The sequence below is a fragment of the Molossus molossus genome, unplaced genomic scaffold (assembly GCF_014108415.1).
Source record: "Molossus molossus isolate mMolMol1 unplaced genomic scaffold, mMolMol1.p scaffold_m16_p_8, whole genome shotgun sequence".
NCBI lineage: Eukaryota > Metazoa > Chordata > Mammalia > Chiroptera > Molossidae > Molossus > Molossus molossus.
Genome location: NW_023425402.1, coordinates 67,995,692 through 68,020,444, shown reverse-complemented (window position 1 = coordinate 68,020,444; position 24,753 = coordinate 67,995,692). Strand labels below are relative to the sequence as shown.

The window sequence follows — 24,753 nt, the reverse complement described above, 5'->3', positions numbered from 1 at the left end:
CCTAATCCAAGCTCAGAAGAGAAGTTCAGTTATTTATGTAACTTCTTTTAGTGGTCTTCATAGATTTAAAACACAATTAGCATTGTTACACTTCCTTCCATAGAGAAAATATATACTTTCTTAATAAATGTAATATACTTTTGTTCATGAAGAATGTCACTTAGTAGTGCCAACTATTTTAGGATGCCAAAATAAAAATGTTTACAATCCAAGAATATTTTAAAATTATTCTTGAAAAAGAAAGATATCCCATTGTTTTTAGTCTATTACTTCATCATATAAAAATGCTGTGAAAAGAAAACTGCATGACATTTCAAGGTTCAGAGATTTGGTGATCATTTAAATTAAGTTTTGCCAAGGTACTAGAACATATGAAATGAATGATAGCACCATTGTAAAGGTATTAAAGAGTCATTAGACTTTTAATTAATTACTTGAAGCTCATACAATGCCTTGTATATAGGAGTGTTCAGAAAATGTTGGCTTAGTTTGAATGATCAAGTTAATTTTGACATGTTAACCTACTGACATAATGTCTTTTTCACTTAATGAATAAGCTACTAGCAGATGTGTTAGATATTGTGAAGTGGCCCTCAGTGCCTCAGAAGGCATTGTAAGATGTAAACTTGGAGAAGAATGAAGAAAATATTAAAGGAAAATAGGAAATACTCTACCAAAATAAAACAAAATCAGTCTGTAGACCTGAAGAATTAAAGAAAAGATGGTTGCCTAACGGATTTAAAAATGAATATTAACAACAAAGACAAACTGATTTAAAAATGGACAAAGCACTTGAATAAATATTTCTTCCAAAAATTATTCAAATAACCATTAAGCATTTGAATAGATGCTTAATATCATTAGCTACTAAGGAAATCAAAGCCACAATGAGATACCATTTCATATTCACTAAAATGGCAGTAATAATAATAAAAGGAAAATAACAGCTCTTGGCAAGGGTGTGGAGAATTGGGGCCCTCATATATTGCTGGTGGGAATGTAAAATAGTTTAGATGTTATAGAAACTATTTTGGTGGTGCTACAAAAAGTTAAGCATAGAATTACCCTATAACCCAGCAATTCTTCTCCTAGGAGTATACCCAGTCAATTGAAAACAGGTGGACAAACAAAAACTTTTACACAAACATTTATAGTAGCATTATTTGTATAGCCAAAAACTGGAAACAACTTACATGTCCATCAACTGATGAATGGATAATTAAAATGTGGTATATCCATATAATAGAATATTATTCAGCCATAAAAAGTAGTGAAGTACTAATATTTGCTATAAGATAGATAAATCTTAACAGCATTAAATGAAAGAAGCCAGACACAGAAAGCCACATATGGTATGATTCAGTTTATATGAAATGTCCAGAATAGGCATATCCATAGAGACAGAAAGCTGATTAATGGTTGCCAGTGGCTGGGATGAGGGAGGATTGGGGAGTAACTTCTTAATTGGTATGGGGTTTCTTTTGGGGATGATGGAAATATTCTGGAATTAGACGGTGCTGATAGTTGCACAACATTATGAAGGTATGGGACGTCATTGAATTGTATACTTTAAAATGATAAAGTTTGTTATATGAATTTTAGCTCAGTAAAAATAAAATAATTTGTATGATTATAATCCTTATCTTAGTAAAATATTACCAAAGTAAAAATTTTTAAATCAAAGGAAATTTTATTTCAACATAGTTATTTTGTGCTTAGAAAAATTATAAAACATTATGTTTGTTGAAATTATATATGATATGAAATAAACATTCTTTCAGGCTTCTGTTTTGGGCCTCATTCAAAGGAATTTTGCTAGGTGCGAGAACCTTAGAATAAAGCACTATAGCTCTTTTCTTCCTGTTCCCCTGAAAAGATGGCATCCTGCAAGGAAGGTGCCTCCTAGGCCACTACATCTTCTAGCTCCACCTCTGGTAATGGCAGGGAAAGGCAAAGGCAGGTCCAAAGATTCAGCCATGAAGCAAGTGCAGCTAGATGGTTTGATGGTATTAAAGATAATCAAACATTATCAAGAAGAAGGACAAGCAACTGAGATGGTTCCAGGAGTGCTTTTGGGCCTGGTTGTAGAATATCAGCTTGAAATTACCAACTGCTTTCCTTCCCCCCAGCACACAGAAATGATGCTGACTTTGACAAAGTCCAATATCAGATGGAAATAATGCTTAGCCTTTGCCACGTCAACACTGACCCATTTCCACTTGGGCTGGTACCAGTCTCCACATACTATGGCTTGTTTGTCACCCAGGCACTCCTGGATTCTCAGTTCTGTTACCAGCATGCCATTGAAGAATCTGTTCTCATTTATGATCCCATAAAAACTGCCCAAGAGTCTCTCTCTCTCTCTCTCACCAAAGCCATGCAGACTGACCCCTAAACTGATGGAAGTTTGTAAAGAGAAGGATTTTTCTCCTGCAGCACTGAAAAGGGGAAGTATTACCTTTGAGCACATGTTTGAAGAAGTGAGGGTTGTAATTAAAAATTCACATCTGCTGTACCAGAGTCCTTTATGTGCTACACATAATTTTTTAAAAATTTTTTTATTTATTTATTTTTTAAATTTATTTATTTTTTTGTTACAGATATTTTACCTTTTTTACCCCATTGGCACCCCCCTCCCCACCCCCTCCCCACCCCATCCCCAGCTTAGTTGTCCAAGTCCATTGATCATGCATACATGCATATAAGTTCTGTGGTTTATCTCTTCCCACCCCCCCACCCCCTCTTCCGAGGGATGTCAGTCTGTGCCCTACTTCCATGTTTCTGGGTCTACTGTATTCCTCAGACTGTTATGTTCATTATATTCTGTATATAAGTGAGATCATGTGGTATTTGTCTTTTTCTGCTTGGCTTATTTCACTTAGGATAATACTTTCTAGGTCCCTCCATGTCATCTCAAAGGATAAGAGATCTTTCTTTCTTACCGCTGCATAGTACTCCATTATTTTTTTGTTTCAGATATTTCACCTTTTTTACCCCATTGGCACCCCCCTCCCCACCCCACCCCACCCCCGCCCCGTCCCCGGCTTAGTTGTCCATGTCCATTGGTCATGCATACATGCATGTAAGTTCTCTGTGGTTTATCTCTTCCCACCCCCACCCCCTCTTCTGAGGGATGTCAGTCTGTGCTCTACTGCCATGTTTCTGGGTCTACCATATTCCTCAGACTGTTATGTTCATTATATTCCGTATATAAGTGAGATCATGTGGTATTTGTCATGTGGTATTTTCTGCTTGGCTTATTTCACTTAGGATAATACTTTCCAGGTCCCTCCATGTCGTCTCAAAGGATAAGAGATCTTTCTTTCTTACCACTGCATAGTACTCCATTGTGTATATGTACCACAGCTTTTTTTATCCATTCGTCTACTGATGGACACTTGGGCTGTTTCCAGATCTTAGCTATTGTAAATAGTGCTGCTATGAACATGGGGGTACAGATATTCTTCCTGATTGGTGTTTCTGGCTTCTTAGGGTATATTCCTAGAAGTGGGATCACTGGGTCAAATGGAAGTTCAATTTTTAATTTTTTGAGGTAACACCATATTGTTTTCCATAGTGGCTGCACCAGTCTGCAGTCCCACCAGCAGTGTACTAGAGTCCCCTTTTCTCCACACCCTCCCCAACACTTGTTGTTCGATGATTTGTTGATGGCAATCATTCTGACATGTGTGAGGTGATACCTCATTGTTGTTTTAATTTGCATCTCTGATGATTAGTGATGTTGAGCAGTTCTTCATATGTCTCTTGGCCATTTGTATGTCCTGTTTGGAGAGGTGTCTATTCAGCTCCTCTGCCCATTTTTTAATTGGGCTCTTTGTCTTCCTTTTGTTGAGTTGTATGAGCACTCTATATATATTGGAAATTAACCCCTTATCTGATACATCATTGGCAATGATGTTCTCCCATACAGTGGGTTGCCTTTCCATTTTGATGATTGTTTCTTTTGCTGTGCAGAAGCTTTTTAGTTTGATGTAGTCCCGTGTGTTCATTTTTTCCTTTGTTTCTGTTGCCTTAGGTGATGTATCAGTGAAAATTGTGCTCCGTATGATGTCCGAAATTTTGTTGCCTACATTTTCTTCTAGAATTTTTATGGATTCACAGGTCACATTTAAGTCTTTTATCCATTTTGAATTTATTTTTGTGTATGGTGTAAGTTGATGGTCTAGTTTCATTTTTTTGCATATAGCTGTCCAATTTTCCCAACACCATTTATTAAAGAGGCTGTCTTTACTCCACTGTATGCTCTTGCCACCTTTGTCAAATATTAATTGAGCGTATTGCCTTGGGTCCATTTCTGGGTTTTCAGTTCTGTTCCACTGGTCTATATGTCTGTTCTTGTGCCAGTACCAGGCTGTTTTGGTTACAGTCGCTTTGTAGTATAGCCTGATATCTGGTATTGTGATCCCACCTACTTTGTCCTTCTTTTTCAAGATTGCTGTGGCTATTCGGGGTTTTTTTTTGGTTCCATATGAACTTTTGAAGTATTTGTTCTAGTTCTATGAAATATGTCGTTGGTATTTTTATGGGGATTGCATTGAATCTATAGATTGCTTTGGGTAGTATGGACATTTTAATGATGTTAATTCTTCCAAACCATGAACAGGGTATGTGCTTCCACTTTTTTATATCTTCCTCTATTTCTTTTTTCAATGACCTGTAGTTTTCTGCAAATAGGTCTTTTACTTCATTGGTTAGGTTTATTCCTAGGTATCTTAATTTTTTTGGCGCGATGGTAAATGGGATTGTTTTTTCAGTTTCTCTTTCTGTGATTTCATCATTGGTGTACAAGAATGCCGTCGATTTCTTGACGTTAATTTTGTATCCTGCTACTTTGCCAAATTCATTTATTAAGTCTAGTAGATTTTTGATGGAGTCTAGGGTTTTCTATGTATAATATGTCATCTGCAAATAATGACAGTTTCACTTCTTCCTTTCCAATTTGGATCCCTTTTATTTTTTCTTCACGTCTGATTGCTGTGGCTAAGACTTCCAGTAAAATGTTAAATAAGAGTGGCGAAAGTGGACATTCCTGTCTTGTTCCTGTTCTTAATGGAAATGTTTTTAGTTTCTGTCCATTGAGTATGATGTTGGCTGTAGGTCTTTCATATATGGCCTTTATTATGTCGAGATTTGATCCCTCTATTCCCACATTGCTGAGCGTTTTTTATCAGAAATGGATGCTGGATTTTGTCGAATGCTTTTTCAGCATCTATTGATATGATCATGTGGTTTTTATTCTTCATCTTATTTATCTTCATCTTATCACATTTATTGATTTGCGAATATTGTACCAGCCTTGCATCCCTGGAATGAATCCCACTTGGTCATGGTGAATAATTTTTTTGATGTATTTCTGGATCCGATTTGCTAATATTTTGTTCAGGATTTTGGCGTATATGTTCATCAGGGATATTGGCCTGTAGTTTTTTTCTTCGTGGTGTCTTTTTCTGGTTTTGGAATTAGAATTATGCTGGCCTCATAGAACGTGTTTGGAAGTCTTCCTTCTTCTTGAATTTTTTGAAATAGTTTGAGGAGAATGGGTGTTAGTTCTTTTTTGAATGTTCGGTAAAACTCCCCCGTGAAGCCATCTGGGCCTGGGCTTTTGTTTGCTGGGAGAGTCTTGATTACCTCTTCAATTTCCTTAGTTGTTATTGGTCTGTTCAAGTTTTCTATCTCTTCCTGGTCTAGTTTTGGGAGACTGTGTGTTTCTAGAAATTTGTCCATTTCGTTTAGATTGTCGAATTTGTTGCCATATAGTTGTTCACAGTAGTTGTTAACAATCTTTTGTATTTCCGTGGTGTTCGTTGTTACTTCTCCTCTTTCATTTCTGATTTTGTGTATTTGGGTTCTCTCTCTTTGTTTCTTGGTGAGTCTAGCTAAGGGTCCATCAATCTTGTTTATCTTTTCGAAAAATCAGCTCCTTGTTTCATTGATCCTTTGAATTGTTTTTTTGGTCTCTATGTCATTTATTTCTGCTCTGATCTTTACTATTTCCTTCCTTCTACTTGCTCTGGGGTTTTCTTTTTGTTTGCTTTCTAATTCTTTAAGTTGTGAGGTTAGACAGTCAATTAGAAATTTTTCTTGTTTTTTGAGGTAGGCCTGTAGTGCTATGAACTTCCCTCTCAGAACTGCTTTCGCTGCATCCCATAGATTTTGTGTTGTTGTGTGTTCATTTTCATTGGTTTCCAGTAAGTTTTTAATTTCTTCCTTGATCTCCTCGGTGACCCATTCATTGTTTAATAACATGCTATTTAGCCTCCATGTGTTGAAATGTCTTTGCATGTTCTTGTTGCAATTGATTTCTAGTTTCATGCATTGTGATCTGAGAAGATGCTTGATATGATTTCATCTTCTTGAACTTGTAGAGAGTTAGTTTGTGTCCTGTTATGTGGTCTATCTTTGAGAATGTCCTGTGTGCACTTGAGAAGAATGTGTATTCTGTAGTTTTGGGGTGTAATTCTCTGTAGATATCTATTAAATCCATTTGGTCTAGTGCTTCATTTAGAGTCTCTGTTTCCTTGCTAATTTTTTGCCTAGAGGATCTATCTAGTGCTGTCAACGGGGTGTTGAAGTCCCCTGTTATGATTGTATTGTTGTCGATTTCTCCTTGGAAGTCCTCCAGAAGATTTTTAATATATTTTGGTGCTCCTATATTGGGTGCATATATGTTTATCAAGGTTATATCTTCCTGTTGGATAGATCCTTTCAATATTATGTAGTCGCCTTCTTTGTCTCTAGTTATGGTCTTCATTTTGAAATCTATTTTATCAGATATGAGAATTGCTACCCCAGCTTTTTTTTGCTTTCCATTTGCTTGGAAAATTTTTTTCCATCCCTTCACTTTCAACCTATGTGAGTCTTTTGTTGTGAGGTGGGTCTCTTTTAAACAACATATAGATGAATCATGCTTTCTTATCCAATCAACTACTCTGTGTCTTTTTATGGGAGCATTCAATCCATTTACATTTGAGGTGATAATTGATATGTACTTATTTATTGCCATTTTTGTTTAGTGTGGTTCTATTTTTCTTCCCATTTCTACTGCTAATTACAGCAGTCCTTTTAACATTTCTTGCAGTGCTGGTTTGGTGCTAATGTATTCCCTTAGCCTTTTTTTGTCTGGGAAGCTCTTTATTTGACCTTCTATTTTGAATGATAGCCTAGCTGGGTAGAGTAGTCTTGGATTCAGATTTTTGTTTTTCATGACTTTGATTACTTCATGCCATTCCCTTCTGTCCTGTAGTGTTTCTTGTGAGAAGTCAGCTGAGAGCCTTATGGGGTTTCCTTTGTAGGTAACCTGTTGCTTATCTCTTGGTGCTTTTAGGATTCTCTCTTTGTCTTTAATTTGTGGCATTTTATTTACTATGTGTCTTGATGTGGGCCTGTTTGGGTTCTTCTTACTTGGGACTCTCTGTGCTTCTTGAACTTGAATGCCTTCTTCCTTCACCAAATTAGGGAAGTTTTCTCTCACTATTTTTTTTAATATATTCTCTATCCCTTGCTCGTTTTCTTCTTCTTCGGGGACTCCTATGATGCGAATATTATTACGTTTCCTGTTGTCCCATAGTTCTCTTAAGCTGTCTTCCTGTTTTTTAATAGTTTTTTTCTTTTGTTTTTCTGATTGGTTGATTTTTTTCTACCCTGTCTTCTAATTCACTGATCTGGTCCTCAGCTTCCTCTACTCTGCTTTTTAAACCTTCTAATGTGTTTTTCATTTCTGACATGTCATTTTTTTTTATCTCTTCTTGTTGGTTTTTAATTTCCAATTGGCTTATTTTCAGTGTCTCTATGTCCTTACTCATGCTGTTCAGCTTCCTCAAGATCATGGCTCTGAATTCTAGCTCTGTTAACATGCCTAATTGCTCCACATTGATCTCATCTTCGGTGGAGGTCTCTTCCTCTTTCATTTGGCTTCTGTTTCTGTGTTTCACCATTTTGGCTATCACCGTGGGCTTTGGAGCCTGTCAAGTTTTCCCTGTGGGTGTTGGTGTTCTGCTTTTTGTGGCTCCCTCTCCTGTGTTTAGATGAGCGAGGGAGGACCCACGTTAAACACCACTGTCAAGTCTTACTTTCCTGGTTAAAGTTGCTAGCCCAGGAAAGGTACTGTTATCCTCTAGCTTTTTGCCTGGAGGCTAGTCGAGGTTACTTGATGAGTTTTGGGTTGTCAGTTGATTGAAAAACTCCCTCAGGTGCTCGGCAGAAGCGGATTTCACGAGGGTGGGGCAGATACTGGTTGTTAATGAGCTTCAATTAGCATTTCAATGGCCCACAGGGTGGGGTTGGATGTCTGAGGGAGGGGCTGCTGCCTCTCCCCAGAGCCCTGGGAAGGAGCAATATGGCCACTGTCCTGCGTGGCTGTACTCAGCAAAAGCTCTGAGCGCCCTCCAAATCTCAAGTGTCCCAACACAGTTCCAGTCCAGTCTGCCTTCCCTCTGCCGGAGCTCAAGGTGAGTGGCTGTGGCGTTTTTAGCCTCTGTCCCGGCTCTGCGCTGTGGGGCCGCCTGGGAGTGTAACCTGAGGGCACCGCTCCCAGCTAAGGCCGCTGCCGAGTTGCCGACCGTGGGCTCCCAGCCCCAATCTCGCGCCTTCGCAAGCCTACCAAGATCGAGTCAGTGTCCCTCGTTATATGGTCCTCGCAAGCTGCTTTTCTGTTGCTTTTTCCCGTCAATTTGTCTGTGTTATAGTTGTAATTCCAGTTTGGTTCTGGAGACGGTCTGTGTAGCTTCCATTCACTCTGCCGCCATTTTTTTCCTCTAATTTGTATAAAGTTTTATATGTGCAAATTGGGTTCATAAACAGTTCTCCATTTTGCTAAGGGAATGCAATAAATGTAGCATTGTGAATAAATATAACTTTTACAATAAAAAAAAAATTCATATCAGATTTACGTCCTAATGTGGGAGCATGAGAAGTCGACTATAATAGATAAACATGAATCGCCCAGTCTTGGTAGCAGCAGTCATTTGGGAAAGAATCTATAGTTGCTGATGGACAGAGTGGATGAAATGAACCAAGATATAGTGAAATATAACACATACATGAGTAATACAAGTATCAGCAGTGCCACAGTTGAGAAGAACCCCTACTTCCTGAGGAGGGTCTGTCCACACTCTTCAAACCAGGATGGAGTCAATGAGCAATAAAGCTCATTACAGGCCAGATTAATACTTATTACTAAATAATCAAGGAATTCACTGCCCCAAATTTGGGCAAACTCTTCATGTCCCAGGCTCTTTAAGAATACAACTAACAGAAGGAAGTTTCCAGAAAAGGAGTTAATACAAACTCTTTATATCACATTTGGGCAACTCTTGGGAGAAATACATTTGCATATTGAAAAGTTTTTCTAGCCAAGAATAAAATATAAATAAAACAAACAAAAAAGAATACACCACTGCAAGGCAGACTTATGTGGGGTATTATGCCTAGTATGTTGCTTTTTAACTGGCCCTCTTCAGTCATGAACATCATGTCTCAATTTTTCACACTTTTGTTTTAATCATTTTTTTACTTTTCAATTACAGTTGACATACATTATTATATTAGTTTCAAGTGTACCCCCCAGTGATTAGACATTACATAACTTACTAAGTGCTCTTTGCCATCTTATTCTAGATCTACTTGACTTCTTACTATTGTGACATGAAACAATATTCTGCTCAATTAGCACTACTCTGTCTCCCTTTCTTTTTTTTTTTTTTTTTGTTTTTTATCCTCACCCAAGGATATTTTTCCATTTTTTGTACAGATAGAGTGGGAGGGAGAGAGAGGAAGGGAGAGAGAGAGAGAAACATCGACGTGAAGGGACACATCGAGTGGCTGCCACCCGCACGACCAACCAGGGCCGGGGACAAACTGCAACCGAAGTACGTGCCCTTGGCGGGAACCGAACCCGGGTCTCTCAGGACCGCAGGCCGACGCTCTAACCGCTGAGCCAAACTGGCCAGGGCGTTTTTTGTTTTTGTTTTTGTTTTTTTTTTAATCCTCACCCGAGGATATTTTTCCATTTTTTGTACAGATAGAATGGGAGGGAGAGAGAGGAAGGGAGAGAGAGAGAGAAACATCGACGTGAAAGGGACACATCGAGTGGCTGCCACCCCCACGACCAACCAGGGCCAGGGACAAACTGCAACCGAAGTACGTGCCCTTAGCGGGAACCGAACCCGGGTCTCTCCGGACCGCAGGCCGACGCTCTAACCGCTGAGCCAAACTGGCCAGGGCTCCCTTTCTTTAACTAACATGTTATAGAACAAAAAGAGTTTGTCCACCTGGCAGTAGCAGAGCCAAATACTAAACACCAAGAATTACAGTGGAGAAATATTGGCTATTTTATTATGAATAGCACCACAAACAGGAAGAAAATCACAAGACACCATGATGAGTTAGAGGTTACCTGGGTTGTGTTAGGAGCTGATTGGTCTGAGGTGAGGTAAGGGTAATAAATCATTTCTTTAGGTCTTTAGGACAGTTCTGAGGTCTGTTTCAGTGTCCCCTTCTCTGACCAGGGTATCATTCCACCTTAGGGCTCAGAAGCTGAAACATAACTTAAGTCAAGATGTTATCTTCAGCCTGTCAGAGGGCTTGTACTTGTGATCATTAGTGAGGTCCAGGCTACTGTCTTCTGCTATAGAGTGATAGACATATGACTTCCAGAGCTAGGATCTAAAGCTGAATTCGGTCAAAGTAATAAGGACCCTTCGTTTCACTACTTTATTTATTTATTTATTTTTTATCCTCACCCGAGGACACTTTTTCATTCTTTGTTCAGATAGAGCAGGAGGGAGAGAGAGAGAGAGAAACATCGATGTGAAAGGGACACATCGAGTGGCTGCCACCTGCACGACCAACCAGGGCCGGGGACAAACTGCAACCGAGGTACATGCCCTTAGCGGGAACCGAACCCGGGTCTCTCTGGACCGCAGGCTGACGCTCTAACCGCTGAGCCAAACCGGCCACTACTTTAATGACACTATTTCTAGCTACTTATTTATACTGCTTCTAAACCCTTTGTTGATACTGCTTCCCCACAGTTCTGTTCACTTACCTAGATCTTTTTATGTTTCAGCATCCCTGCTTCCTCTGCCTTACTAAGGAAACCTAGACAGCAAGGACCCCAATCAGGAATAAGGGGGAGTGGGGAATGAGAGCTAATAAAGCAAAGGCCCTGCGTTCTTTGTGAAATCTGTTAGTATAAAAATTGTCCATAGATTTTAGGACTGTGGGTCCACATAGGCCTGCCATTTCCAAAGATCAAACATTATTTAATGTTTATTACATAGTTTATCTAGTCCATTTTTTTTTTTTTTCTATTCAATGCAGAACATGTAGGTTGTCTTGAGAGTAGTATTTCTTTCCCAAACTGTATTCCACAGAATACCAGTACCTGGAAATATTAGTAGAAGCTGTGCTTTGGAAGGGGGAGGGTTCCATTGTCAAATGTATTTAGAAAAGGCTGCTTGCCCCCTCCTGGAGTTCCATAGTGTACCTTAGCTTGTTCAGGGCTCTGAAACAGTCAAGAAACCTGTTTGACTTAGCCTTTCCAAACTTAGCTGAGCCCAGAACTTTTGGGGGGAGGGAAGTGACTGCCTAACTATTGATATCTTATATAACATCAGTTGGGGAGACATTGTCTTAGAGCATTGTAAATTTGTACACATTCCTGCATGTAGAATTAGAGTTATAATCACATTTACATCTGGGAAGACAACACAGTATATACATTGAGTTATGTTTTAACTTGCATCTTTTATAATTTGAGCAAAAACAGTACATTTATTTCTATTTGGAAATGGTTCTGTTTTGTGATTTAGTACCTCTATTGGTGATGTGGATCATTGTTGGCAAAACTATATATAGACATCTATTTAGGTATTGCTTTGGTGTGTATTCTTGGATTTTGTACTTCTAAAATTTTTGCAACAATCTTTTATGTTTCACTTTGCTTAGAATCATGTATTTTGTGAAAGAATGGGTAGTGGGTAGAGAAAGGTGAAATGGGGCTTTGGGAAAAGGTTTCACAAAGGACAGGTTACTTGAACTGAATCTTGAAGTTGAGTGTCTTGAGTGTTTGCACTGGACAGCCCAGAGGTGGTTTGGTGTGGATCCAGGTAGGATGCAGATAAGAGGCTAGCCAGTGAGAAAGCTGCAGAATCAGGTCAACGAGCTTCAGTGTTGATACTTTCAGAAATATTTTTAGGATAATAGAAATTGCTAACACAGTACCGCTAGTTTTGCTTGATCAGATCTTTTAAAAAGTGATCACATTTAATAGATACCATAGATTTAGAATTGAAGGGTTCTGAAGCATGGAATTTTATGTGAGATTATGGTTTGTCTTAAAAAAAAATTATGTGGATCTTACCACATACATCACTATATTGACAACTGAAGCTATGTTGGTAGTTTTTTATTTAAGAACTCCTTCCCTGAAGAATCTTTCAGTACTTTCTTCTTCCTTTCCCTTTTCCTTACTTGTGCCCTCTCCTTACTTCCTCATCTTTACCAATCTCTGACTGTTGCCACTGTAGGGGCATCTTTAAAGAATTTGTGAGTTAGAAGCAAAGGAAGGGAGGAAGCTAGGAAAAGATGTAATGATTGAGTAGCTGATTTTCCCATACTCGTTTATAAGGAGGCCCTGTTCTGTATCATGACCCCATGTTATTTAATTTTTTTTCCTACTAATTTTTTTAAATTTCAAGTCTTTGCCATGGCCAGTTTGGCTCAGTGGTTAGAGTATTGGCCCATGGACCAGAGAGACCTGGGTTCGGTTCCTGCTAGGGTCATGTACCTTGGTTGCAGTTTTTCCCCGGCCCCAGTTGGGGTTGTGTGGGTGGCAACCAGTTGATGTGTCTCTTCCATGCGATGTTTCTCTATTTCTCTTCCTCCCCCTCTCCCTCCTGCTGTATCTGAAGATAAATGCAAAAATGTCCTCTGGTGAGGATAAGAAAAAAATTTCAAGTCTTCAACAATTAGATATTTCTTTGGGCTGAAGTTAGCAAATAATTCTGGAAACAGTCATATGTGAAGTCTGAGTGGATGTTTATTTTCTCTTCTCCATGGATTCTTCATTCTTCATATTTAAAAAAATGTTGGAAGTCTCTCCTACCATACAAAGCTAAACAATATGAAACTACCTCTCTGAGCCCTTATCAGTGGTTCTCAACCTTCCTAATTAATGTACCCTTTAGTACAGTTCCTCATGTTGTATGTGGGTGTATCTGCATGTGGGTGGACCTGCCTGGAGATGGCTAGAGGATTGGTGTCTCGGTTCCTAAGACCATCGGAAATATGTGTTTTCCGATGGTCTTAGATGACCCCTGTGAAAGGGTCGTTCGACACCCAAAGGGATTGCGACCCACAGGTTGAGAGCCGCTGCTAGTGCGCCTCCATTCATAGCAAGGTGGTTTCTCCTCACCATTAACTATCAAGGGCAGCCTAGCTTTTGTTGCAATCTGGCTTTATTTCTACTTTCAGTTTAGTGTAAAAAGTGTTTAATGAGTTCCCACCACATGCCTGTTCTTGTTCCTGTACAATAAATAACAATGAACAAGACAGATGTGATATCTATACTTATGGAATTTATAATTTCAGTAGAGAAAACTGTTCTTTCTAAGCTTCCTAAATACCTTCAATAGAAGCTGAAAATGCAATAGACAATTTTCTCAACACTTGAAATCGTCATCTGTTCTCCCTCTGCGAGGAAGGAAACCATTCTTGGTTTTTATAACAATATTCTCTCTTGGAAGAAGAAGTCTTCTCTGAGCACAGATCCTGAATCTTGATGTGATTGTTTTTTTCTTAAATGTCTCTTTTTCAAATCCTTAAATGTTTTATTTCTTCAAAGAGCTCTGGACTAATTGCCCTTCTCATCTTGACATGAAAAACACTTCCTGAGCAATCTTATATCTGCCCTGAGGACTCCTCTTTTTTTTTTTTTTTTTTTGGTGCCTTCAGCTGAGCTCTCTTTCCTGAGTTGCAGATTCACATATCCAGGACCACAGTCAGTAAGCCCCATGAACTCATCATGTCTGATACTAAAACCAGCATTGCTCCTCATCCGAAAGCTGTAATGTTTTTCTTTGTTTCTAAATTGTAGCACTATCTGTTGAGTTGCTTGTACCATCCTGGATCACTGGGCCTCAGCCTATCAGTTGCTGAATCCTGTTGAATCTGTCCTGCCCTCTTTTTATTAGCCTCCTCCTTTCTATCCCTATTGCCATTACCCATGTCAGGTACTATCCTCCCTCCCCCACTCTCGTTTAGACTTTTTGGCCTCATTGCTTCCAGAGTTAGCCTGGGTCTATGGTCCCAATCTCCTGGGGGCATATGTAGATTATCTGAATCTATTTAGTCATGGGACCCATGCCCTGAACAACTTTTGACTTCTGGGTATATGAGAACTTAAAAATATACCTAAAAGAATTTAGCCATATTGCCCACACTTCAGTAAACCATTCAGTTTACCAAATAGTTAATATAAGTATATATATGTGAAAACATTAGGATATATATAAAAAAGATAAATAATATAAGAAATCATTTATTACATTTCAAATGACTGGTATATATAATTGCTATAGGGATTTGGTAAAATGAGAGCTCATTAATAGTAAAGCCCTTAACGAATGGAAAGGCTCAAAGGAAGTAAAGAGTAGGCAAGGGGTAGTGGAGGATGGGGGTACCTAAAAGGGAGAGAAGGATAGTGTAAGTAGTAAAGATACATGAAATTGAAGTTAGTGAAAGTTAAAAAAAAAAAAAAAACAAGCTTCCTACAGATGATATGACTATATAATATGTATGGTTTGTTTGCCATGTTGGGGAAAACAAAGTCTTGATTTCATTCGCTATAGTCCTTTAATTTTACTTAATTTAATGACTAAATTATGTTCTTAATCCTAGCTAGTCATTTTGTATTACCTTCCTGATCAAACAGGTGATTGGGCAATAGATTGTGTTTGTAACCTGAACAAACATATCCTTTGACATAAAAAAAAAACAAAACAAACACAACTGAAAATATGTGCCTTTATGATTATATGTTGTTACATGTATTTGAGCTATGTAGTCTTGTGTCGATATTCTGATACTTTATTTTGGTGATCTTGAAGTCTTTTTTTTTTTTTTAATTAATTTTTGTTACAGATGTTTCTCCTTTCCCCCCATTGACACCCTTATCCTGATCCCACCCCCTAGATAAACAACCTTAACTAAACTTCTTTAATTTCAATCTTGTCAATTTTAGAGGTGATTAATGTGTATAACTTAAAATGTGCTAATCCAAATATATGCATGCTAATCCATTTTTAGAATCCATTCAAGTCTTAGTCTAAGTTGTATAGGTGTCATCTTAGTACATGTTTTTAGAGTTTTCTTTCTGAGTTTTTTGAAATTATATTTTTTCTTCATTACCTTTTTAAGTTGGTCTTACTGAGAATTGACATGCAAAAACTCATTTTAAAGTAAAATGATACTTGTTTTTTAAATGGAAATTATAAGGTCATTATGATTTTTTTCTGAGTATTGTATTCAAAATACTTTAAACATAATATCCTGGAGTAGTAGTTTTTAAACTTTTTTGACTGTGATCTACTCTTGCTCTGGATCTCTCTCTTGCTTATAACCTATGATATGTTCTGGTGTTTTTTATTATTTTCTATTTTAGTCTAGTGTAGGTGATTTTACTTGTTGGGGGGAGTGGAGAAGCTGGTTGTAACTCACTAAACTGATTTCATAATCCACTAATGGGTTATAAACTGCAGTTTGAAAAATAATAAGAGTAAATTTTTACAAAAAGTGATTTGAAAAAAATGCAGAATAGTACAAGGTAGCAAACCAACATTACTCATAATTTATTCTCTGAGTAACTTCTGTTGACATTTTAGAAATATATGCATAATAAGAGTTCAAAAAATACAGAAAGATTTAAAATGAAAAGTTTGAAATCTCTGTCTTCCTTAACCTGGTCCTTCTGCCCGGAATTAACTGCTATGAATGACTTCTTATGACTTTACCAATGTTTTTTAGGCATATGTCAGGACATAGATATCTTTTTTTTTCACATAGATATCTTTTAAAAATACCAAGAGATGCTGTATATTCTATTCCATTTTATCCTTATCACTTAATATATCTTACTGATCTTTGCATATCAACAATACAGATTTATCTTATTCTCACAGCATTCTTTTTAGTGGCTATATAATATTCCATCATAGGGATGGACCTTAATTTATTCAACCAGTTTTCTATTGATACCATTTAATTTTTTTTCTTTATTGATTTGCGAGAGAGAGGGAGAGAGAGAGAGAGAGACGTTGATGAGGGAGAACATCAATTGGCTGCCTCCTGCATGCCTCCTACTGGGGATTTGGCCCACAACCTGGGCATGTGCCCTGACTAGGAATTGAACTGGTGACCTATTGGTTGCCAGTCATGGTCTCCAGTCAACCACTGAGCCACACTGGCCACGCTATTGAAACCATTTAGATATTATTAAGCTTTAACATTTTCCCCAGTTCAATAGATGGAAAATATATCTCCACTGTATCAATTCTTAAAGTAGTCATAGTTTCATATAATTTTTGACTATATTAATTTATTTTTATTTTTGTGAAATGTCTATATTTTCTGCCTATTGTCCTATGGAAAGTGTTTTAATTTTTTTAATGATTTTTATAAGCTCTATAAATCAAGTAAATTACCCTTTAATGTCTAATAGTTTGGTGATGTTTGTTGTTAGCCTTTTGACTTTGTTTAGTATATATTTTCTGTACAAGATAACTTTGTAGTCAAAATTACTGACCTTTTTCCTGTAAATTTTACTTAAAAGGAGCTTTCCCTATAGCAGATGTTTGTTTAGGTGTATTAAATAATGTGACCAGAACTTATGTTGGAGGATTACATTTCAAAGAAGAGTGTCTAGTGAGATTTGACATTTTATATGTATTTTTCAAGCTGCCTTGAAAAGATATTAAATTTCCCAGCTTCAAGATCATTAAAAGAAAGCTTACTTTATTTTATGTTTTAAATTTAATAATATATTGGGGTGACATTGGTTAATAAAATTATATGGGTTTCAAGTGTCCAATTTTGTGATACATCATCTGTGTATTGCATTTTATGTCCACCACCTCAAGTCAAATCTTCTGTCACTGTATATTTGACCCCCTTTACCCTTTTACTACCTTCCCAGCCCCCTTTCCCTCTGGTAACCACCATACTGTTGTCTGTGTCTATGAGTTTGTTTGCTTGTTTGTCTTGTTTGTTAATTTTTGCTTTCCTTTTTTTTTTTTTTTAATTTTTTATTCCTCACCTGAGGATATTTTTCTGCTTATTATCAGATAGAGTGGGAGGGAGGAAAAGAGAGACAGACAGAGAAACATTGATGTGAAAGAGCCACATCAATTGGTTGCCAACTAGGGCTGGGGATGAACCACCCAGGGTACGTGCCCTTGTCTGGAATCAAACCCACGACTCATTGGTCCATGGGCCGACGCTCCAACTGCTGAGCCAAACTGGCCAGAGCTGCTTTCACATATCCCACATATGAGTGAAATCATGTAGTTCTTGACTTTTTCTGTCATGCTTAGCTTGGAAAGCTTACTTTAAACTTAATGTTATTTTTGCATATGTGCTTTGCTAAACAAAATTATTGAAGATTATAGTATTATGAATTAGTTTTCATTATAATGGTGATTTCTAATTTTTTCCTATTCATTGTTTAACATATTTACATAAAAGCTGCATATGTCACAGTGACTCTTTTTAAACAAATTAAAGGTAACATTCTTAGTGGAAATATTTAGGATTTAATGATTAAATCTAGTAGATGTTTAAATAGAAAAGAAATCAATTATGTTATTGTGGAAACTTACCCCCTTCTGTGTTTTCTTATAATGCATATAAAGGTTTCTTAGCAGATTAGGAAGGAAGTGGATTTTTTGCTTATTGAAAACAATACAGTAGACATTTCCTGGATTGTATTTTCGTTAGATCAGTTAGTAGTTTTCCTTGTTAGTATGGTTAAAATTCCTGTGAGATCTTCAGGAACTATAAATGATTAATTTATTTGAGCTTTGACTTCACTGTGTTTATCGTCTCTAGAAGCATAGTGATGTGAAACACATTTTTATGGGCACTGGCAATTCAGCAATTAATAATTAATTAAAATTCTTAGCTATAAATGTTAGTACAGTTTCTTATAATTTCAGGGCTGGGGTGTCTGAAGCAAAATCCCTATAGATTCTCCTGCATGGTCTAGGAGAGTGTGTGTGTGTGTGTAGGCATGAATTCCAGGGCTACTTAGTTGACTGTTTTTACTAAAGAAAATGTAAACTGTACATTTTAGAAATAAAGTTATAATGGTCTGGATTAGGTGTAAAACCAGATAGCTCGAGAGAGTACAGTGAGATTACAAATAAGTTTATTATGGTCATTTAGGATAAAATTATTACTTTATTTTGCTTTATTAATCAAATACCAGCTTCAAATTATTTTTCAGACTTATTAAATTCCAATCTTGTTTGAATATTTCTGGCATATAAAAGATAACATTCTTTCAATGTGGAATTTAATTTAAGCAACATGTTTATATAAAAGTCACATTTTATGTATTGTTGATTTAATTTTCTTACTCAACAAAACTTGTTTAGTGCTTACTTTGTGCCAGGTCCTGTGCTAGGTGATTTTAGAAATATTAATCTGGAAAGAAAAATGATGTGCTCTATTGTTTGGTGATAGAAGTCTGCCAGAGCAAATTTAGAATAAAGTAAGAATTTTATTTGATATTTGCTCCTAAAAGATGAATAATGAAGGAGTTCTTAGAATTAGTGTATTCATGACATGATAAGAATACCTGCTAGTACATTTTCTTGCTGGTTGAGGCTCTGTATTTCTCAGTCTCTTCTTTCTTCATTGGGAGCACCTTCTCTGACTTTTCAGACTATGTTAGTTCTGTTGTATTGCATATTCTGTATTTTTCTTAGTAGCCTTATCATTATTATAATTTAAAAATTATTTGTTTAATCTGCCTCCTCTTTTGTCTATATTAGGTTGTAAACTCCCTGGGGCTTCCTGTGCCTGGAATATGCTGGGCACTCAAATGTTGATTAATAAATTTTGGCCTTTTTTTTTTTAAATCACTGTTACCTGCTGGGTATTTTCTATCATACTTCTACCTCATCTTCATATCCTAGGGCAAGGCCTTATGGAAAATAAGGATAATGGGCAGAATTCTGTGCAGTGAAGACCTTGGGAGCTTCTTCATGATGATTGTGTAGGGAGTATCCTTAAGGTGAAGACCACAGTACATGCCATTTATGATACTTCCTTTGTCAGGGCAAAACTCTCTGGTCCTTAACTTGGATCTTACCCACCTGCCTCATATTTGGTTAAAACATTAGGATTACCAAGCAATTTTATTTTGAGTTTCAACCCACCCGCCCCCCTAAAAAAGTTATTTGTAGGAAAAATGGATTCAGTCTTTGGGGATGGATGGTTTTGAATGTTCTGTTTAAGAGTTTTAACTTTGAAGTCATTTAGGATTTTGGAATGGGAGCGCTAACATTATCAGACTTTTTATTTTAGGAAGATAATCTGATGTCAATATAGGATGAATTAGAAGAGATAGGAGATAGAGCATCACTCATTAATTCAGCCAGCATTTGTTGAACACCTGCCATGTGTCTGGCTTGTATGAGACATTGGAAATGTAGAGATGGCAGGCATAGCCCCTGCACTCTAAGAACTTACAATCTATTAGGGAAGATAGATAATTAAACTTTGTCATAATTTTATATAGTTAGTGACATGTTAAGGGAAACACAGAATGGATGGAAACACAGAAGAGATACACCCATTTCTGACTAGGTGTTTCAGGGATGGCATCCTAGAAGTAGTCATGAATTAGTCCTATTTAAAATTTTTTCTTTTTCAATTACTGTTTACATTCAATATTATTTTACTGTTTCCATTCATTATTATTTTGTATTAGTTTTAGGTGTCCAGCATAGTGGTTAGACAGTCAAATACTTTACAGACTGATCCCCTGATATTTCCAGTATCCACCTGGCACCAAACATAGTTATTACAATATTACTGACCATATTTCTTATTCTGTACTTTTATTTTCATCCCTGGGACTATTTTATAACTACCACTTTGTACTTCTTAATCCCTTCACATTTTTCTCCCAGTAACCCAACCTCCTTCCCCTCTGGCAACTATTAGTCCATTCTCTATTTCTATTTTGTTTGTTCTTACTTTTGTTCTTCAGATTCCACATACAAGTGAAATCATATGGTATTTGTCTTTCTCTGACTGACTTACTTCACTGATCATAATACCCTCTAGGTTCCTCCATGCTGTCACAAATGGTAAGATTTTGTTCTTTTTTATGGCTAAGTAGTATTTCATTGTGTAAATGTACGACAGCTTTTTTATCCACTCAACTGTTGATGTATAGTTGGGTTGCTTCCATAGCTTAGCTATTGTAAATAATGCTGCAATAAATATAGGGATTCATATATTCTTTTTTTTTTTATCCTCACCGGAGGACATTTTTCCATTTTTTGTTCAGATAGAGTGGGAGGGGGAGAGAGAGAGAGAGAGAGAGACAGAGACAGAGACATCGATGGGAAAGGGACACATCAAGTGGCTGCCACCCACACAACCCAACCGGAGCCAGGGACAAACTGTAACCAAGGTACGCGCCCTTAGCGGGAACCGAACCCTGGTCTGTCTGGACCGCAGGCCGATGCTCTAACGGCTGAGCCAAACCGGCCAGGGCTCTAACCAAATGGTTCTCAACCTTCCCAACCTTCCTAATACCGCGACCGCTGAGCCAAACTGGCCAGGGCTCTAACCAAGTGGTTCTCAACCTTCCTAATACCACGACCCTTTAATACAGTTCCTCATGTTGTGGTGACCCCCAACCATAAAATTATTTTTGTTGCTACTTCATAACTGTAATTTTGCTACTGTAAACTACATTGCTACATTTTGGGACAGTATGTGTAAAAAGCCAATGCCAGTGGGAAGGTTGAGATTGCTTCTTTCTCACTAGATCAGAAATTCTCCAGGCAGTCTTTGCAAGAGCACAACGAAGATCATCTTCCAAAACAAGTCTATTTCAGTATTTAGACTTGATAACCAACAATCTGGAAAACCCTGTTTCACAAAGATATGTTGTTGGAAATGGAAGAAGAAGGTGCAACACAGTCTCAAACAGAATAGGATATGACTGCAAACACTTGATCCAGAATTTTCTAACTGGCATTGTAGAGAAATCAGTTCTCGCTGCATTGCCGTAATAAGTTCAATGAACTCCTCTTGTGCTGTGTCAGGAACATCTTGAACTTTGACTGTGAATGGGCTTCTGGCAAGTGCAAATGGGGTGTCAGGTAGATTTGGAAAGTACAATGAAATTCTGTCTGCAAGCATGTGCAAGTGTTCTTTCACAGAAATTATCATCGTAATCTTTTTGTCTGGTTCAATGTCATGTTCCTCAAAGAAAGCAGATAAAGTAGGCAACATGTAAATTTTATTTTCATCCAATTGTTTTTTTGCCAAAGCTGAAGTTTCATATGGAATGATTAGATCTTTTCAGACAAATCGAGGCATGTTGCAATTGGTCCTTGCAGTGATAAATTTAACTCATTCAAGATGGCAAAGATGTCAACCAAGTAAGCTATTTTCTGCAGTTCTCTTTTATCGCTGAAAAGTGCTTTGAACTATGATCTTGCTTTCTGATTAAAAAACATTTTGAGTTTATCACAAAGCTCAAAAACACGTTTTAAAACTTTTCCTGTCGACAACCATCTCACTTCAGTGTGAAATAGCAGAGCATTGTTCAGCGCATCCAACTCATTGCACAGTTGTGAAAAAAGTTGACTGTTTAAAGTGCTCACCTTTACAAAATTGACAGAACTTATGACGCTTTCATTACTTCTTGTAACTCTAGTGACAGCGTCTTTGTTGCTAATATTTGCCAATGAATTGTACAGTGAGTTCCGACAACTTTTGGTGACTCATTCAATACCAAACATTGAAATCCAGATCAACATTCTAGCATAGGTAGAGCACCATCTGTGCAAACACCACAAATCTTTCCCCAAGAGATCTTATGCTTTTTCAGAAATGAACCATCTGTGTCAAATACATCACGTGCATAGTTGTCATTTCAAGAGGTTTGCAAGAAAGAAACTGAGCTTTAAAGTTGCCATCATTAATATACCTCACATAAACCAGTAACTGGATAGTTTTCAATGTCTGTAGATTCATCAAGCTGGATGCTAAATATTGGAAGTGGAGCAGATTTAATTTCCTGGATTACCTAATCAAGAATATCAGCAGACATGTCATCTATTCTTATGTGGACAGTATCATTAGATAAGGAAATTGCACTCAATTTGGTAACAAATTCATCTTCAATCATAACTTGAACAATGTCTTTGGCCACTGACAACAGTAAATCCTCAGCAATGATGTGAGGTTTCATAGCTCTGGTGATTCTGAGTGCCACCAAATATGAAGCTTCAACAGCTGCTACGTTTTTTTTGTGGTACTTGCCACCAGTGTCAAGTCTGGCTTTCTTGAGTCCATCAGCTTTGCTTATAAAATAGTTGGTATCCTTGCCGGCAAAGCTCAGATGCTTGCTATCAAAATGGCATTTTAGTTTGTTCGGTTTCATGGATTCGGCTGGTAGAACTTCACAACAAATAACACATTGTGGTTTCTCAATTCCTGCTGTAATTATTGAGGTAAAACCAAACTGCAAAAAATCCTCACTATATTTTCTTTTCTTAACGTTCTTCTCTACACGATCCATTGTCATGGGATGGTTTGCTAATGAAAATAATATATAGCAATAGCTTTAATAATACAAAAGATGATGCATGACATAGTTTAGCCAATATAGTTCATTAAAGTTTTCTATGATTTACCATTCTCTGTTGTTGTTTTTTTTACATACCTGTTATTATCACAAGGGGGCAGTATTCACATCAACCACAGCTGAATATAAAAAGACCTATCAGCATCCAGATTAAGTTCCCATGGTACAGATGTATTTTTTTTTTGCAGTAGTTGATTTTACAGTACATGATTTTACATTTACCCAGTAATTATAATTCACGAAGTGTCATTTTACCTCCAATACTGCTGCTTTCATCACAGTAGCTGCTTTTAACAGACTAGCTGCTCTACACATGTGTGACTGGTCTGCATAAATACACTATGGCGCCAACCCTGTTACATACACCTGTATTTGTATGGGGTGTATGTGATAGGGTTGGCGTGATGGGGTTGGTGGTACTCGTATGAGGGCGTATCTGCATGTGGGCGTATCTGATAGAGGAGCAGTGTCTTGGTTCCTAAGACCATCAGAAACAAGCGTTTTCTGATAGTCTTAGGTGACCCTTGTGAAAGGGTCGTTTGACCCCCAAAGGGGTCATGACCCACAGGTTGAGAACTACTGCTTTAACTGCTGAGCCAAACCGGCCAGGGCTAAGGATTTATTTTAATTTAAATACTAATTAAGGGTTTACTTTAATTATCAAAATGAGAACTCGTGAGTGATACACACACACACACACACACACACACATATATATATGTATAATTTGTTGTTACTTGTTAATCTTCACTTGAAGATATTTTTCCATTGATCTTTAGAGAGAGTGAAAGGAAAGGAGAGAGAAACATTGATGTGAGCGAGGCACATTGGTTGCCTCCTGCACAACCCTGACCAGGACTGAGGATCAAACCTGCAACCCAGGTACCTGCTCTTGACTGGAGTAGAACCCATGACCCTTTGGTCCTCAGGACAGTGTTCTAACCGCTAAGTCAAACTGGCCAGGACCATGAGTGATATTTTAAAAGGCAGAGTATGTAGCACTTATTTAGTGACTGAACACTGATGGATTATAAGGTTTTGAGCCTGCTTTGGTGATTGGGAAATACTGGTGGTAATTGCAGGAATAGTAGACACACTAAGGCACATAGAGGTGGACAAGTGATGTTCTGTTTTGGAAATGTGGATTTTGAGGTACAGTGGGATTTCCATGTGGATGTATACATGCACTGATGTCAGAGTTTAGGAGCAAGATTAGGGCTAGAGACTGACATTTGGGATTCTTCATAGAAGTAATAGTTAAACTTCAGACACATGGGTAAGCTGTCAAGAGGGACTGCAGAATAGAAAAGGAAAAGAGGACTAGAAACTGAATTCTGGAGAAGAAGACAATGCTTAAAAAAAAAAGTATCTAAATGAGTTTTAAATTCCTTTTTTTTCCCTTTCATTTTACTTTGAGGAGAAAAAGGGATGAATAAGGAAATAAATATTTGTCAGGAGTTTATTGAAACCCCAAGGCACTAAAAAAATAATTCCCAGAGTCAAAGACAAATTTAATTTTTATTAATTAATTTATTTTTGTTACAGATGTTTCTCCTTTTCACCCCCACTGATTCCTTCCTCCCCCACCCTCCCTGCCCTGTCCCCAGCTTTGTTGTCCATGTCCATTGTTCATATATACATGCATATAAGTTTTGTGGTTTATCTCTCTCCCACCACTCCCTCTTCTGGGGATTGTCAGTCTGTACCCACTTGCACATCTCTGGGACTACCCCATTCCTCAGACTGTTATGTTCATTATATTCCACAAGTAAGTGAGATCATATGATACTTGTCTTTCTCTGTTTGGCTTGTTTCGTTTAGGATAATACTTTCCAGGTCCC

General features: G+C 37.5%; 1 protein-coding gene and 1 pseudogene across 9 annotated transcripts in view; both read left to right on the top strand.

The window, feature by feature from the left end:
- CDK19 (cyclin dependent kinase 19) overlaps positions 1-24,753 on the top strand; it is a 157,300-nt gene that overhangs the window by 62,544 nt on the left and 70,003 nt on the right. The window lies entirely within an intron of this gene.
- On the top strand, positions 1,790-9,271 carry LOC118620936 (annotated as a pseudogene).